This window comes from Mirounga leonina, unplaced genomic scaffold (assembly GCF_011800145.1).
Source record: "Mirounga leonina isolate KUSES-001 unplaced genomic scaffold, KU_Mleo_1.0 Mir_127, whole genome shotgun sequence".
NCBI lineage: Eukaryota > Metazoa > Chordata > Mammalia > Carnivora > Phocidae > Mirounga > Mirounga leonina.
The window spans coordinates 58,756,998-58,775,088 of record NW_023270316.1 but is presented as its reverse complement, the minus strand read 5'-3'; the positions used below and the strand labels follow the sequence as shown (position 1 = coordinate 58,775,088).

General features: G+C 36.0%; 1 protein-coding gene across 8 annotated transcripts in view; it reads left to right on the top strand.

Annotated features, from left to right (window-relative positions):
- CAB39L (calcium binding protein 39 like) overlaps window positions 1–18,091 on the top strand; it is a 111,063-nt gene that overhangs the window by 14,414 nt on the left and 78,558 nt on the right. The window contains exon 3 of one of the 8 annotated variants that reach the window (XM_035003420.1): window positions 16,234–16,371. The exons of 6 other annotated variants lie outside the window; for them this stretch is intronic. The gene's annotated coding sequence lies outside the window, so the exon portion shown is untranslated. Of the gene's footprint in view, window positions 1–15,488; window positions 16,372–18,091 lie in introns of those variants that run through there. One more of the 8 variants, XM_035003421.1, reaches the window with a different exon arrangement.

Below are 18,091 nucleotides of genomic sequence, written 5' to 3'. Positions count from 1 at the left end.
AAGAAATTTAAAGAACTTATTAAATTTTATAACTGAAATCTCAGTATCCTGGTAGATAAATGAAATACCAGTGTGAACTTAAAGTTCTCATAAGAAGAAATTCATGTATAGTGATTAATATAATAAAATAAAAAAAAAAAGAAATTCAAAAACAAGCACAAAGGGGAATGTTTAATCTCACAAGTGATCAAACAAATGCAAATTAAAACTATGAGAGAACATTTTATATCTCTCTAAATGAGGGAGGATTCAGAAAGGTAGTTGGAGATGGTGAGGTTTGTGTGAATTTCATGGTATACTCATGCTAGCAGAATTTTTAATTAGCATAATACTTTCAGAAATCACTTATATATACCAAGGTCCTCAAATTGTATATTTTGACTGAGTAGAACTGTATGTGGGACTTTGTCCTGAAAAAATAACCCAAATGAGGGGAAAAATGCAAGGAAAGTTTTTGACAGTATTGATGATAAGAGCCTAAATGTCAGCATTGGTGGTTAAGTAAATTACTATAGGTTAATACTGTGGTGTTAAAAAGGATAACTTTTCCCAGAATATCTATATAGAAACATGGTTAATGTTTTATATCGTTAGCAAAACAAGTTGGCAAAATTTTATACTGTTACTACAGTTATGTGAAATGTATGTATATATACGATAACAAAGTTTTAGGAAATATTCTGAAATAAAAATAGCTTTTGTGTTAACAGGTTGAGATTTTGTGTGTGTTACTGTCCCTAAATTTTTATTTTTATATTTTTATTTTATTTATTTTTTAAAGATTTATTTATTTACTTACTTATTTAGTTGTCAGAGAGAGAGAGAGCATGAGCGGGGAGGAGAGGCAGAGGCAGAGGGAGAAGCAGGCTCCCCACTGAGCAGGGAGCCTGATGTGGGATTCGATCTTGGGACCCTGAGATCATGACCTGAGCCGAAGGCAGAGGCTTAATCAACTGAGCCACCCAGGCATCCCTGTCCCTAAATTTTTAAAAATGAATTTTCAGTGGGAAAAAAATACAACTTAAAAGAATTAAGTAAATGAATACTTACTGACTTAGAACTATGGGTTATATAATTTTCTTAGAATTAATTGAAGTCCTGAGTTAAATTAATTTTCAGATATTTAAGAGTTTTAAAATGAAATCACACTTTACTTTGCCTGTTCTAGTTTTCAATCACTAGTATATAGGAATGTCATTGATTTGATTGGGATAGGTGCTTTATTTTGTTAATTTGCTGAGCAAATTGTATTTAAATTAAGGCGCTTATATTTTTGAGTTATCATCAAGCCACATGAGATATTTACCTTAATTTGGTTAAGTGCGTGCCTAGTTAGAGAGCTAAAAGTCCTCTCTTCAGGGTTTTTGAATTATCTTTATCTCAGTAATTAGAACTAAATTCTGTGTTGTAAATGTTTTTCATGTTTTCATATCACAGAAACCATGTTAATGTAATGCAGATTGTAACTTAGTTCTTCTTATGGGAGGTTGGGGTTGATTCAGACATGAATCTATCATTTTCCAAATAGATAACTTGGGTCCAGAGAATTGAATATGTATGTGAGCTGTAGTTGAAAGGGCTGTGAAACAGAATGAAACTTATGTGTATAGACAGTTTAACCACACAAATTGTTGTTAGTTGTAATACAGAACGTTTCAAAGGGAAGTTTGACAAGTTATCTTTAGGGGCTCGGATTCTAAAAAAGCTTTGTTTTTTTTAAATTGACATGTAACATTACTAGTTTTAGGTATATAATATAATGATTTGATGTTTGTATATATTACAAAATCATCACCACAGTAATTCTAGTTAACATCCAGCACCACAGATAGTTAACAAAAAATTTTTTTCTTGTGATGCCTTTTAAGATTTACTCTTTTAACAACTTTCAAATATGCAATACAGTATTAACTATAGTTGCCATGCTGTATATTGCATCCTCATGACTTATTTTATAACTAGACACTTGTACTTTTGATCCCCTTCACCCATTTTGTGTTTCCCCCATCCCCTGCCTCTGGCAACCACCAATCTGTTCTCTTATCCGTGAGCTTGGTTTTGTTTTATTTTTTTAAATCCACATATAAGTGAGATTATATGGTATTTGTCTTTCTCTGCCTGACTTATGTCACTTAGCCTAATGCCCTCAAGTTCCACCCATGTCGTTGCAAATGGCAACATTTTATTCTTTTTTATGAATAGTATCCCATTATGATATATAGATAGATATGTAGATATAGATATAGATCACATCTTCTTTACTCATTCTTCCATCGGTAGGCGCTTAGGTTGTTTCTGTATCTTGGCTATTGTAAATAATGCCACAATGACCATGAGGATGCATTTTTTTTTTTTTCAAATTGGTGTTTTCATTCCCTTGGATAAATACCCAGAAGTGGAATTGCTGTATCATATAGTAGTTCTATTTATAATTTTTAAAAGAAATGTCCATACTGTTTTCCATAGTGACTGCATCAATTTACATTCCCACTGACAGTGCATAAAGGTTTCCATTTCTCTACATTCTTGCCAATGGTTATTTCTTGTCTTTTTGATGATAGCCGTTCTAAAAGATGTGAGGTGATACCTCATTGTGGTTTTGATTTGCATTTTCCAGATGATTAATGTTGTGGAGTATCTTCCTATGTGTCTGTTGGCTATCTGTATGTCTTTTTTTTTTTTTTTAAGATTTAATTATTTATTTGAGAGAGGAAGAGAGAGAGAACAGGGGAAGGAGCAGAGGGAGAGGGACAAGCAGACTCCATGCTGAGTGTGGAGCCTGACATAGAGCTCGATCCCACGATCATGACCTGAGCCGAAATCAAGAGTTGGATGCATAACCAACTGAGCCACCCAGATTCCCCTGAATGTCTTCTTTTGAAAAATATCTATTCAGATCCTCTCTCCATTTTTTTTTAAGTAGGCTCCACAACCAAACTGGAGCCCAACATGGGGCTTGAACTCACAGCCCCAAGATCAAGACCTGAGCTGAGAGCAAGAGTTTGATGCTTAACTAACTGAGCCATCCAGGCGCCCCTGTTCATTTTTTAATTGGCTTGTTTGTTTTTTTGCTATTGAGTTGAATGAGTTCTTTATATGTTTTGGATTTAACCCCTTGTCAGATATAAAAAGTTTTTAAAATTATAGCTAAGAGGGGCTTAGGACATTCAAAGAAAAAATAGGACCTTTTTTTTTTTTTAAGATTTTATTTATTTGAGAGAGAGAGAGAGAGAACAAGCAGGGGAGAGGGAGAAGCAGGCTCCCTGCTGAGCAAGGAGCCCGACACGGGACTTGATCCCAGGACTCTGGATCATGACCTGAGCTGAAGGCAGATGCTTAACTGAGCCACCCAGGCACCCAAAAAAATAGAAGTTTTTAATGGAGAAACATGTCTCTTTGAGAACACTGAATATTTAATGAAAGAATTAAATGATGACCCTAAATGACCTTTATTCTTGCCTTAACATACCACCACTCTATTTTTCAATAAAAATATATTGCAAATTTCTGAATTATGCTTTTGAAATAAAAAATATGAAAGTGTTATGAGTTTAGTTGTAATTATATCTGTAACTCTATTTTTTCATAATTTTTTCCTCCTATCATTTTTACCCTCTGCTAAGTAATTTAGAAACAGAGCTACAGATCACATTCTTAACTCAAAATTGGCTTTCTTGTGATACTGGAATTGCAATAAATCTATGACTTAATTTAATAGTAATTACTCCCATCTTTAATTTATACCATGTTGCCTTTCTAGGTATTCTGACTGTCAGAGGCTTAAGGTAGGAGAAACTGAGGCAAGAAGCTATGGATTGTTGGCCAAAGGAACGATAGCAAGACACTGCAGTTTAGATGAAGAGAAATACTGAAAACTGAACTGGGAACTGGTGTCCAGAACAAAGTGGGTGATGGTGTGTGGCATATGACCAGTAATGCCTCACCTTAAAGACATGGGAGGAAGAGAATGAATAAATAGTTGGGCAGAAGAGTGGTCTTTAAGGCCAAATCACCATGTAATTTATATTAAGAAAATTATGAGAAATGGGCACAGAGACTTACTTAAAGGATATGTATGGCATTATTAATGACAGAGAAAAAGGAAACAATCTAAACCACCTATAATAGTAGCTTTATTAAATATGGTACATTTCTTTAGTGGAATGGTGTGCATCCCTTAAGATGCAGACTTCATAATGAGAGGCAGAATGAAGTAATGGGGAGATTTATTTTAACAGGACTGTTTTCTGGGTAGAATTGTGTCTTGCAGCATTCAGAAGAATTGATAATGTAATTGAAAGTACCAGCATGGTACCTGGGACATAGAAAACACTTGGGAAATGTTAGTTATTTTGGGATGTTGGGTAAGAACTCAAGAACTGGATTTATTGTCAAGTGTGTCTCAAGGAACTTAAAAAAGGAAAAGACTTGGAGAATGGTGGGAAGCCTAGGCAGCCTCAGTCTTGGACTAAGTGGATAGGCACACATAACCCTGTGTATGGATGCTGGTATATCCAAATATCAACATACTGCATGTATTTTGCAGTTTAAGAGAATTTGCAAAATCTTCTGTTGGTTGTATAAAATGGTTATATTCATGACACTGTGTGTATTTCATTACATGAATATCAAAAACTGTTTAAAGTATTGTTATTTGGGTTTATTTTTTAACTATATTTATTTGGCATTTAATAATTTATGGCTTATTTAATATTATCAACTGCTTATATCTGAAGAGTTACAAGGAATATTTTAAAGTATTATTTTCATCCCTGTATTTATCAATAGAAGCAGCAATACTTTGGGGAGGAAAAATTTGTGAAAAATGATTTTTTCCATGAAATATCCAAGGCTCTCTTTTCCCCTTAACTGAATCAAAGATGTTGCTATCTTATAGAAATACCATTTGCATCTAATTTACTAAGTAGCTAAGAAAGAAAATAAATTTTAAGAAATAAGAGAAAATAGGTGTTGGGCTGCGTGGGCCCGGCAGGTCTTGGCTCCAGGGGAGGGGGGGAGGGGCTGGGCCAGGCCTTGTGGCCACAGGGCTTTTCTCTCCTTCCTCCCCAGCAGACACGGTGGTGGCGCACCAGCACTCCCCGAAACTTCACCCGTCTCTCATTGTGAAATGGAACCTTTGAAACTCAGGTGTGGCATCAACAGAGTAAAATATAGCAGCCCTAGTCAGGAACAACAGGAATACGTGTATACTCTTCCTAGCTCAACACAGGAAAAGACAAAAGGAAGAGAGAGGAGGTGTGTCCACAAGAACAGACCCAGGTGCTATGAAGAAAGAAAAGTGTATCAGAGAAATGAGGAAAATGATTGGCATTTCAGTTCTTTTTCCTCTCTCTTACTACGGAACCTGACTGTCCTTCAGTCATTCCTCACCTACGAAGAATTCTCACAGGCTTCTCATCTAGAAACCCAGAAGAGTCCAAAACGTTAGATTTCTACTAACATTTGTTGCTAGAAATGCCAAATGACTTGTGGTGTCCTAGGAGAGTCATGAGATAATATGATAGTAGGGTGTGGAACCAGTGCAGACTAAGATCAAGCAACTTTCTAAAAGAGGCAGCTATAACTAAGAGAATTACTAAGTGATAACTATTATAAATGGAAAATGAAAAAAAAAAGTATTTGTTAGACAATTATCACCATTTCGTCCAGCCAGTCACCCAGCAAAAACATTCAGCCCACTAGGCAGTTGTGTGATATCTCAGAATAAATCCCATGTACATGCTGTCAAAAAAGAAAAAAAGAAAATATATCCAAAATATGAAGAATTGTGAGGGTATCATTTTATAACAGTGCACAATTGAGCAGATATGAACATAGAATTAATGAATAACAATGAAAATAAAAGAAGTCTAAATAAAGAACTTTGATTTGTGGGAGGGAAAGAATTCCTTTTTATTGTCAGAGAAATGGTTATTAAAAATAACTTTTAAAGCAATATTTATGCCAAAATTCTTGATAATTCTTGATTGTGGGAGTTGACCAAAAATGAATTAAAACTATTCATAAACTCATCTATTCAGAAAATATCTTGTGGTGCACATATCTTCACAAAATAATCTCTTCTAGTAAGGAGATGTTTTTAAATATAAAAGATCAAAATTACAAAAGATCACAATTAACCAAATGTTATTTCAAATATAATGCTGTACAAAACCAAATAGCTGATATTAGTAGAAATGCCATAGGATTTGAACCCTGGTGATACCACCGACAAGCTGGCATCCAAGTCAAGCATTTTAACCTTTCAGTTTCAATTTTTTTATCTGAATCTGCTATAGTAATAACGTTTGTTTTGTATTTCTTATCTGTAAAGTGGAGCTACTATGATAATATTTCCTTCATGTTCTTTTCAAGGCTTTTGTAAAGAACATATATGTGAACATTCTTCGATATTATAAAATGCTATATAATGATGGATATTAATTTCAAGGTTTTTGTTTAAATTTGTATCAACTTAAAAACAACTTTGCAAACATCCGAGGAAGCCATTTAATTTCTGCAATTTAGGAATATATATTCAAAAAGCATAGTTGTGATCACTAATTTATATATCTTTACTATGTTTTTTACTTAACTTTTGTGGCAGACTATTGATTGTCTATGCAAAAGTCATACCAAACCTCCCACTTTCATGACTTCTCATGATTGAGGCTGAAAAATGCCAGATACTTATTTTTTCTAGGCTCCTTTGCACTTGGGGGGAGCCATTTTAGCCTTTTCAGGCCAGTGAGATGTAGAAGTTTATTGGAGGATTTCCTGAACAATGTTTCCTATATGTTTTCCTAATCTTAACCATGATTCTTTTTCTCCCTTTTTCCTAGCTCTCTTTCCCATTTCCTTTTCTTTCTTCTTCTCTCATTCCAGTCTTCATGTTTTTGCATTTCCCCTTGCTGGAAATATCTTCCCCTTCTTGTAAGATAGAATCTTGCTATCCAAATCCTAATACTTTTTCAAAGTGCATCTAAATTCCCATTTCTTCCATTAACCCTTTACCTTTTCTCTCCTCACTAGGTAATATCTATATTCTAGCTTATGATACTTGGTCCCTTGATTATTTCCTCTTCCTTTTACATTTTCTTCAGTCTTTATATTCTCGTGTAATTATTTCGTACAGATAACTATGTTGTTGTGTTTTTTTCTCCCAAGAGTTGTAAGCTCCTTGAAGGCAGGTCCTTTGTCACAGACTGCTTTTGAATTCTCTTTTTTTTTTTTTTACTTTTTATGTTAATCACCATACATTACATCATTAGTTTTTGATGTAGTGTTCCATGATTCATTGTTTGTGAGAGCTTGGTACTACAGTAGGCTTGTAGAAATACCAATAAAAAATTGTTAAATGTAATTGCATAGTGGAGAATTAGGCTATAATGTGTAGTTAGTTTGAAAACCAGTTGCGTGTCTAAGTCTTCAGAATTATTGATATAACATTGTATTGAAAACAGTGACAACTTTTGTGTATGTTTATCAGCTATGAAAAGCCAAGATCTTTCTTTAAAATGAAAAAGTTTATTACTATTAGATGATCCTTTTATAGCTTCTTTCAAAGGAGAACTAGCATCGTGATTTTTAGATCCTATTTTATGCTTTACATTACCCCTGAATAAGTTTTGAAAAGATTATAAAATAGGAAAGAAAAAAATGAAGCAGCATCAACTTGACTGTCTGCATCTAGAGAAATGGTTAAATAAATTGTGGTGCACCAGTATTAGGGAAACACCATGCAGCTTCTTCTTCTTTTTTTTTTTTATAAAGATTTTATTTATTTATTTGAGACAGAATGAGAGAGAGAGAGCACATGAGAGGGGGGAGGGTCAGAGGGAGAAGCAGGTTCCCTGCTGAGCAGGGAGCCCAATGCGGGACTCGATCCCGGGACTCCAGGATCATGACCTGAGCTGAAGGCAGTCGCTTAACCAACTGAGCCACCCAGGCGCCCCACCATGCAGCTTCTTGAGAAGAATGAAGTCGGTCTGCTAAATCTGGCATGTAAGGAAACCAGGATCTACTATTAAGAAACAAAAATAACTTATAAAGCAGAATGTATGGTATGAAACCAGCTTTTAAAACCATGTATTATTTAAACAAATAAATCATGTCTGTGTATGTCTGGAAAAAATGAAAGAACAGAACTAAACTATTAACAGTGGTTAACTTTGGGGAGTGGAATTAGAGAAGAGGAAGGCAGGAGATTTTTCAAGCACTAGAGAAGCATGTAAAATAGATTTTTTTTCTACAATGAGCATTTATTTTGAAATCAAAATGCAAAAAGATACATTTTAAAAGAATCAGTAAAGCAAGAAAAGTAAACGCTTGTTTTGTAAAACAAGATGCAATTTCGTGTTTGCGTTTATTAAATATATTTTTCTTTGATTAATAGTCATTAATAGATTGTAATTATTTTTCCTACTCCAGATCATGTTTTGTATGTCTTCAGAGTTATGGTAATGGAATCCAACTATAATTACTGAACTAATTTTATAGATATTTTTCCATTCCATAAATTACCTGAATATGTTTTACTATAAATGCTATGTGTTTATTTGCCATAAATGGCCATGTTTGAATCTGAAAATTAAATATCTTGTCTAAAAGTACTTTCCGTTATTAACATGCTTCATAAGCACGTAGAAAGAGATACTTTGAGACTAGTTTCCCTTGACATTTTATTTATTTTTTTTACATTTTTTATTTAAATTCAATTAATTAATATATAATGTATTATTGGTTTCAGAGGTACAGGCCTGTGATTCATCAGTCTTATACCAGGGCTCATTATATCACATACCTTCCTTAATGTCCATCACCCAGTTGCCCCATCCCTCCACCCCCCTCCCCTCTAGCAACCCTCAGTTTGGTTCCTATGATTAAGAGTCTCTTACGGTTTGTCTCCCTCTCTGGTTTCATCTTGTTTTATTTTTTCCTCTCTTCCCCCATGATCCTCTGTTTTGTTTCTTAAATTCCACATATCAGTGAGATCATATGATAATTGTCTTTCTTTGATTGACTTATTTCACTTAGCATAATACCCTCTAGTTCCATCCACGTCATTGCAAATGGCAAGATTTCTTTTTTTTTTTTTTTTTGATGGCTGGTCCCTTGACATTTTAAACTGAGTAATTTATAACTCAAGGTTTTCTGTCCCTTTACTCAGTCTACTTCTTTCTTTGTCCTTTCTGTGTTCTCTTTAGATCCTGTTTTTCTTCTTGGCTCCAGAGCACCAGCTCACAAATTGTACTTTTAAAGACTTATAACAGGTTTATAATGTGATTTTCCAACATAACAATTTTGTTAGCTCTGATTTCGATAATTTGTAGAAAAGTGAGAGTTTGTAAAAACTTGGAAAATTGGAAGATGACATACCTTATAAGGGGAAATGTGTATTAGCTCTCAATAGGGTGGGGGTTGTTCTTTTATTAAAAGATATATTATGTTCTTACCTCATTCAAGCAAGAACTTTTCACAGAAGAATCAGCTATGGAGAAAACATAAATCAGATCCAGCAAAGAAGGGCAGAGAAATATGAGAATTATTACCATCTAACAGTGGTTATAGCACTAAGCCCATTTTTGTTGGTTATGATGCTGGTTATATATTGCATCTTAGGATTCCATTAATTCTTTCTTACCTCATCCTTTGTTATTTCTTAAATTGAGAAGAGCCTGCATTTCACTTAGTGTGGTTATATTTTTTGGAAAGATGTGGAATTATAACTATTAAACTTAGAATTTGGTATACATGAATTATAGCCTTTAGCTTTTACTCTTACTATATTTATATGTTTTTTTATAAGATCAATTTTTACTCTGCTCAAAGACACATTGTATTACTCTACCCTCATTCTCTTCAAATGGCCTTGAGTCCTTCTTTTCTGAGAAGATCAAAGCAAATTTGTGCTCCCTAATGCCATTCGTCTTTACTTTGACAGTTTCTTTATTCAAACTTTATCTTTCCTTCTTATTTTAGAAAAACATGTATCATTCTTCTTGGATGTTAAACTTTTCGCTTACATTCTTGATCCTTTCTTCTATCGTGAGCTCAAGAATCTCACCCCATCGATTATCCCCTTCTCATCTTGCATCTCCCTCGTATCTGTCCCAATCTACTGAGAATTCAAAGTTTAAAAAAAAAAAGAAAAAGCAAGCAAAACCCCCTTTCTTTAGCCCTTCAAGTTCTCCTTCCATTCCTTATCAGACACCTGGAAACAGTATTACACACCTGTGCCTCCAATCCTTAACCTCTTACACTCCTAATTTTGTCCTTGACTTTCGTGTGTCTTGGCACTACTAGGACTCCAACCTCTCATCCAGTCTTCTAGGCATAGTAGTTGAGCCATGCTACCTGGATCAGAGCCCGTATTACCAGTTTCCCAAGGAAGACTGCCTTGGAGTGCTCTGCCTGCTTTATGCTTACTGTACTGCAGTATGCTCTGGTGGTCCCAGCCTGGCTTTGGTCTCTCTATCAGCCTGTGTCTTTAGAATTTTAGGGTAATATGAATTCTTAAGAGATCCCTTCCTTGTTTTTAGTGGTTTTTCTGAAGATCGTTTTTCCCCCTAATACTTTTGCTTTTTAAGAATTGAAAGAGGGTCTTAGAAATTAGATGATAGGTTTAGGCAGGAGGTTCATCCCTACTCTGCTGCATTTGGTATTGTTGAACACTCCACATTTTTGAAGTTCTCTTCTTTTGGTCATAGGGATAGTATATTTTTCTGGTTCTTCTTGCCCTCTCTAACCACTGTTTCTTTAGTCACTACTTTTTCTATCTCTCCCTGTGGGTGCCCCTAAAGTTTTGTCCTTGATTCTCTTTTGGTCTCTTTTGTATTCCATTGGCCGAATGGGTGACCCCCAGATATATTGCTCTGGTTCTGTCTTCTCTCCAAGTTCTAGTTCTGTATGTTCAAGTGCCTATAGGCATCTATATCCAGAAGTCTTGCTGGCACTTCAAACTCGTTACATATCAAGCAACTGGTTATTTTATAAATTTTTTTTTCCTCCTGTGGTCCGTATTTCTTTTAAGATATTACCAATCTACTCTTTCATATGGAAAACAAGGAAACTCACTGTCATCTTAACTCTTTTCTTAATTACCATTTACATTTATTCAGTTACCAAACCTATTGTCTCTGATACTCACATATTCCTCTCATTCCCCTGCTAAGTTACCTTCACTGTCATCCTGGACTACTACAGTTCCCTTTGATTTCATCACCTACTGTTTCTCTGCTCTTTTGATTCTTCTTAAGGACCACCAAATTCATGGTCATGAGATAGAGTTTTGATTACATCATGGCTCCCCTTTGCCCACAAGTTAACGGTTAAAAGTCATTAGCCTACTATTAAAGGCTCTCCATAATTTGACTCCAACCTGTTTTTCCTTTTTTTTTTTACTACTACCATTCTTATAGCATTTGCATCTGATAAACTAAACTGTTTGTTATTTACATCTTGCACTTCCTAATCCTCTCTGTTCCTATTTCCACATGACCAAATCATACACATCATTCACAACTGAGTTCCAGTGCCACCTTCTCTATGAAACATTCTCTGATTCTTTAAGATACACATATTTTTTGGTTCATCTGAATTTTTATGGTATTTCATTGGTGTTTTCCTTTGTGATTCATAACTTTTTGTCTTGCACTATAGTTACTTTTGGTACATGTCTTATATCCCCTATTAGAATATAAATTCCTTTTTCTGACCTATATCCTCATAGACCGTATTGCCCTCAGATGGTTGGATGAATGAATCCCGTACATTTTGTTTTAAAGATTTTATTTTTAAGTAGTCTGTACACCCAGCATGGGGCTTGAACTCAAAACCCTAAGAACAAGAGTCACATGCTCTACCCACTGAGCCAGCCAGGTTCCCTGAACCTTTAAATGATAGAAAGATGTAACAGAGCCTTGCCATTATAAAGTATCTAGGGCTATTACATTTAGTTGTATGGTTTGTGTACTGTCCAAAGACTCCTGCCAAGGGAGTGAATAGGGCCTGAAATCCAGCTCACATTCCCCCTTCCCCATACCAAAATATGTGCCAGGCTGGTGCAGGGCTGCATCTGCCTGGAGGGTGGGTTACTTGTTCTTTACACGAAGGTTCTATCTGCTGGTTAATCTATGCATCTGCTTGACTTGCAGCTGTCCCTTTTTCTGACTCTTACCAAAGCATCATATAAGCTAAAAGTAACCCTGAAAGTACTGACAGTATTAATTGAGGTTCATTATGAAAACTACTTTGTGTCACGTAGAAACTACCCAAAAATTATTTGTTGAAATACAAGTTATGGATTAATCGAATGTGAAATAAAGCATTATTATAGAGCATCTCCTTGGTAATTTACTATTAATTTCAAATTTACCCTTCTAGAACATTTGAGATTGCTTGTAATTTTTTACTGAGGTCAGTTGGCTAATAGTCCCATTTCCCTTGTCACCACTTCAACTATATCTTTTGGTTAGGATAATCTGATATGAGGTAGACATTTTTTTTGCCTTGTTCCTTTAGCGCTGTTGTGGTAGAGCCAATGATAGTGGCTTCTGGAAGTTTTTGTAGTTTGATTTGAGGGTTAAGTCATAGACAAAAAAGTTTATTTTTTAAACCCATTCTATTTTACTACTTTTCTAGTTTACTGATTTGTCTAGTTATTTACTTAATGTGTCTTTGTAATATAAAATTTCCATAAACCTGTGAGAGATAGATGGAGTATTCCTACCTAAATATACAGAACAAAGCTTAGAGATGTTAATTGACTTGGGCACAGGGCAAGCAAATGATGAAGCTAGGCTAACATCTAGGATTTCTGTATTATCCCTATCCCATGCTTTTCTAAAATGCTGCATCCAGAATTGTTTTAGTGGAATTATTTTGGTGTGGTTCGTATATAAGGCAAATTAAAAAGTCCTTAAACACATAGTTAACAGCTTATTGGTATGTGGGTATGTGTATCTGAGCACCTAGTATTGCACTTTGTATCTACTAAGTGTTTAATAAATAAGGTTGATGACACACTGCTTGTGAGTCCTGCAGTGGATCTGTCTCATTCCAGAGTAGTGACAGGGCAACCACAAGTGGACTGATATATTTTTAATATGTGCTAGAGTTTTTATTATATGAGTAGAGAAATGTCTAACATTTAGTGCTTAACTAAATGCCAGCTACATATGCATATTACTTCACTTGACCCTCACAACCAGTCCTGGAACTGTATATTGTTATCTCCAATTTAAATATAAAATACTTATACATTAAGTTTTCATTCAAATCTAGGTCTGCCTAATACCAAAGAGACTGCCTAATACTAAAGAGACAATAGCTTTGAAACTAGCTGCTTGATATCTGAAGAATATTCAGAATAGCTTATCACATAAAGGCCTTCGGAGGCTATAAATCTATGTCTATTTATTGCTAAATAGATAGAGCTGTAGATTATACTATCTTAGCATTGGGGAAACAAAGCAGTCCTTCCTTGAACTGGCATAGGAGACCTTAATGCTGGGGCTAAATATTGCAGGTGCTACTGCAGCTCAGTACCAGCAGGGGGCCAGAGTGGTGCTGGAAAAGTGAGAAAGGCCATGACATTCTCAGCTTTAAGAGACTACTCTGGTGTTTTGGAAGTATAGCCAGTAGGAGTAAGGATGTCTCCTAATTTTTGTTATTCAGCTTCCTCCTTCCTAAAAAAAAAAAAAAAAAAAAAAAAAAGAACAGGAGATGGGCAGCACAGTAGTGAAAGAGAAACCAGAATAATTGAGTTATCTTGTTGAAGTTAATTAGAAGACCTTTTAAAGATTTCCACATTTGGCCAAGGATTAGCAGTTAGTGTACAATTAGAAATGTGGGTGTGATTTTTAAAAAATTTTTATTATTGAAGTATAGTTGACATAACAGTGTTGTATTAGTTTCAAGTGCACAACAGGAAATGTTTTCCATTCTATCAATTAAACTTCATTTCTGTGCAACCTCTAAAGCGTTTCTCTTACAGCATTTCTTCTATATTCTGCTTTTATGAAAGCAATTTGAATATCTTTAAACAACTTGCAAGGCCACAATGTTAATAATGTTCGAAATGGAAATTATGAGAAGGAAGAACTAGAGATATCTATGGTGTATGGGTAGTATGACAAGCTACTAAAGACTTTAAACAGGTTCTTCGCTTTGGGGCTCCTTTATTGGTTATCAAAGGCCAAAGGCCTGGGTGGCTCAGTTGGTTAAGCGACTGCCTTCGGCTCGAGTCATAGCCCCAGGGTCCTGGGATCGAGTCCCACGTTGGGCTCGCTGCTCCCTCTCCCTCTGCCTGCCACTCCCCCTGATGTGCTCTCTATCTCTCTGACAAATAAATAAATAAAATCTTAAAAAAAAAAAAAAGAATAAATGTAATTTCTGGGCTACCTGAAGGTGTAGCTGTGGTACTTTGTATTTATATTGTGGTCTTTAGGAATAGAGAAAAACAGAGAAACAGAAGTGTGAATGAGAAGTGAAGAAAAGAAGTGAGGATAAGACAGAGGTGAATGCCACTAAAAAAAACCAAAGATCTGTAGTTACTCAAATTAGCAAAATTGCAACAATAGGTATACAGTACGTTTCAGCATACTCTAACACATACATACTTATATGCATATACATATACATTCATTTTATATTGGTAAAAGTAATAGTCATTTCCTCTATAACACTTGTTTTGAAACAAATGTGTTCCAACATGATTGATATATTAGGGAGCAATTTGAGCATAATACACATTTCTTGTTTGCTTTATGCAAAAACCATCCTGCTAAACCAAGCCACATAGGAATACACACAATGTACACATACACACACTTCAAACACCTACCAGCAATCTCAGTGTAGCACATGTTATGAGTCCTGTCCATCCACATTTGGTATTAAAACTTTCCACCTGATTTCAGATAACCCTATTTTCAATATTTCAAAATAACTCACAAGCTGCAATTCTTCTAACACCCACCTTTATTAGCAAGTGCCCGGTCTTTTTCAAGGTACAGTGTCATATTTATTGTAGCATTTATGTACTTTTTAACCACTTAACATATGTAAAACTACTGGTTTTTTTTTTAAAGATTTTATTTATTTATTTTGACAGAGAGAGACAGTGAGAGAGGGAACACAAGCAGCAGGAGAGGGAGAAGCAGACTTCCCGCTGAACAGGGAGCCCGATGCGGGACTCGATGCGGGGCTCGATCCCAGGACCCTGGGATCATGACCTGAGCTGAAGGCAGATGCTTAACGACTGAGCCACCAAGGCACCCCATAAAACGGTTTTTATTAGGTTCCTACCTTTTCTAAAAAAAAAAGTCTTTGATGAAATTTTTGAATATTGAGTTCCAAACCCACTGTTCCTTGCTTTTTATCTCTCTAGTGTGATCACAGGCCTAAACTAAATTATTATGAGTAAAAGCAGGGAGACAGAAAGTTGAGAAAGATATGAAAGAACCTAGGAGAAGATAAAATAAGAAGGTATAAAAGATGTGATTAGAAAGAAAAGATATGATCGGAACCTAGGAGAAGCCTGAAGAGCCAAGCATCTTTTACTTCTCCCTTGGCAAAGGTAGTGGCCAACCCAAGAATGCAAAGCAGTCTATTGGGATGCATCCTAGTTTTAAGGGGGCAGGTTTACCTTCATTTGTTTGGAAGAAGCAGTTTGACCTGGGGGCTTGAGTAATGGACAGAGCACTGAAGCCAGTTAGAGAAAAAATCACAATAACAAGTCCAGATTCACCAATTTCTGACTTTTGGTTAGTAGAAAACAAGAAACAGAATGATTAAAGCCAAAGAAAATCTAAGACAGTTGTATTGTCAAAAATATTGAAGTCTAAGAAATAAAGGCTTATGATTTCCCATTCCCTGGAAACTCCCATTCTCCTGCAGGGAAACAGGTTCTTTGCTTTGGGGCTCCTTTATTGGTTATCAATAAACCAATTTGTGATTCCAAAACAAGTGGACTACTTCAGCAGGAAAGCTCCCACTCAGGACTACCATCCGCAATGACCTTCTCAGTATGATTTTGGGGTTGATAGGGGAGATTCTCCCAGAGATTAGAGATTAGAATTGGGCAATCAATTTAGTAACTAAAGAACTCATTTTTTCTTCCTGTCCAGCAAAGTATCATACATATTATGAATTGATGTTTCTTTACCTCCCTTTTTTCATGCAGAGCTTTTATTGCCGGTATCTATTTTTCTACTTTGCCTTGTTTATTAGATGTCTTGGTGTGGGAGGATTAAATTTATAATTGAGCCATAGGATGATAGACCTTAAGGAGCTGCTTCAAACTTGATTGAGAAGCATATACTCAACGGAGATATTGGAGCTGGTGGCGGTGAACAAGTTTGAGCAAGGGTGAGTGCACTGTTAGTTATATTTGGAAACCTTGCCCAATGTTAGACAGGGCTATTGTTGAAAGTATAGATGTAGGAAAAGGGTAGATGTAGATGCTGAGCAACCAGGTTGAACTTTTTTATGGAATGGTTTTATATAATACACAAATGTAACTGAGTGAATCCAACTACCTATGCTTTGAAGTTCAATCATAGTGCAAAATAATCTCACCCAGGGCGCCTGGGTGGCTCAGTTGGTTAAGCGACTGCCTTCAGCTCAGGTCATGATCCCAGGGTCCTGGGATCGAGTCCCGCATCGGGCTCCCTGCTCTGCAGGGAGCCTGCTTCTCCCGCTCCCACTCCCCCTGCTTGTGTTCCCTCTCTCACTGTGTCTCTCAAATAAATAAATAAAATCTTTAAAAAAAAAAAAAATAATCTCACCCAACATTTCACTTAATGACTCTTGACTTGAAGTTGCTCTTTCATAGTGAGATTCTCACTTTGCTTTACAGGCCTGTCAATCTCTTTGCACTAATGCTAACACACTCAGAAGCCAAGCTGGTTAATAAGTGTACCCCATTCTTATGCATATGGTTATTAACAGTTGGTTACCTGAACTAGCAGCACCAAAGTCATTTTTCAGGTTTGATGTAGCTATTGAAAGAGAGGCCCAAGGGCTTCACTTCTTTTGAGATCATGGGAACCAAGGGCATGTAATCTGTGCCACCATATAGGAAGAGCCCAACTATGAATGAAGGAAGCACCAAAGAAAGCAATGCAAGGGGCTCCAATGACATTGTTTAAGCGTGGGCTGAAGTTAGCTTTGATCCAGGGTCTCTCAGCCTTGGCATTGTTGACACTTTGGGCTGGATAATTCGTTGTTAGGAGAGAGGATGTTCTCTGATTTTAGGATGTTCAGTAGCATCTCTGGCCTTTCCCCACTAGATGCTTCCCCAGGTGATAACCCCTGATCTAATTCTAGGCTTTTTGGTTACATGATTCTTAAGTTCCCTTTTTGCTAAACTTATGTGCATTGGGTCTGTCACTTGCAGTCCAATTGTTTTAGTTAACTTTCTCCTATGGCTTCTCTATGTAAATAAAAACAAACATTCATTAAACATAAACAACTCTATAAAACCAATAAAGTAAAATTAACAATAATTTAGTCCAATAGATACCACTAAATTGCCAATAAAGCATAAAAACATATATTTGTGTTTAGTATTTTACATGTTAGGATCTTGATATTTTTGAACACGATAAACCAGTTTTTGTGGCAATTATTGTTACTGTTGACAGTAAACTTTTTAAACCACCAATGTGTTATTTTGATGGACTAATCAATTTTTTAAAAAGATTTTATTTATTGGGGTGCCTGGGTGGCTCAGTCAGTTAAGCATCTGCCTTAGGCTCAGGTCATGGTCGCGGGGTCCTGGGATCAAGCCCTGCATTGGGCTCTCTGCTCAGCGGGGAGTCTGTTTCTCCCTCTCCCTTGTTGCTCCCCCTACTTGTGCTTTCTCTGTGTGTGTGTGTGCCAAATAAATAAATAAAATCTTTATTTTTATTAAATCTTTATTTTTAAAAGATTTTATTTATTTATTTGACACAGAGAGAGAGCATGGGGGAGGGGCAGAGGGAGAGAGAGAAGCAGACTCCCTGCTGAGCAAGGAGCTCTACTGGGTCTTGATTCCAAGATCCCAGGGCCCCAGGATCATGACCTGAGCCGAAGGCAGACACTTAAC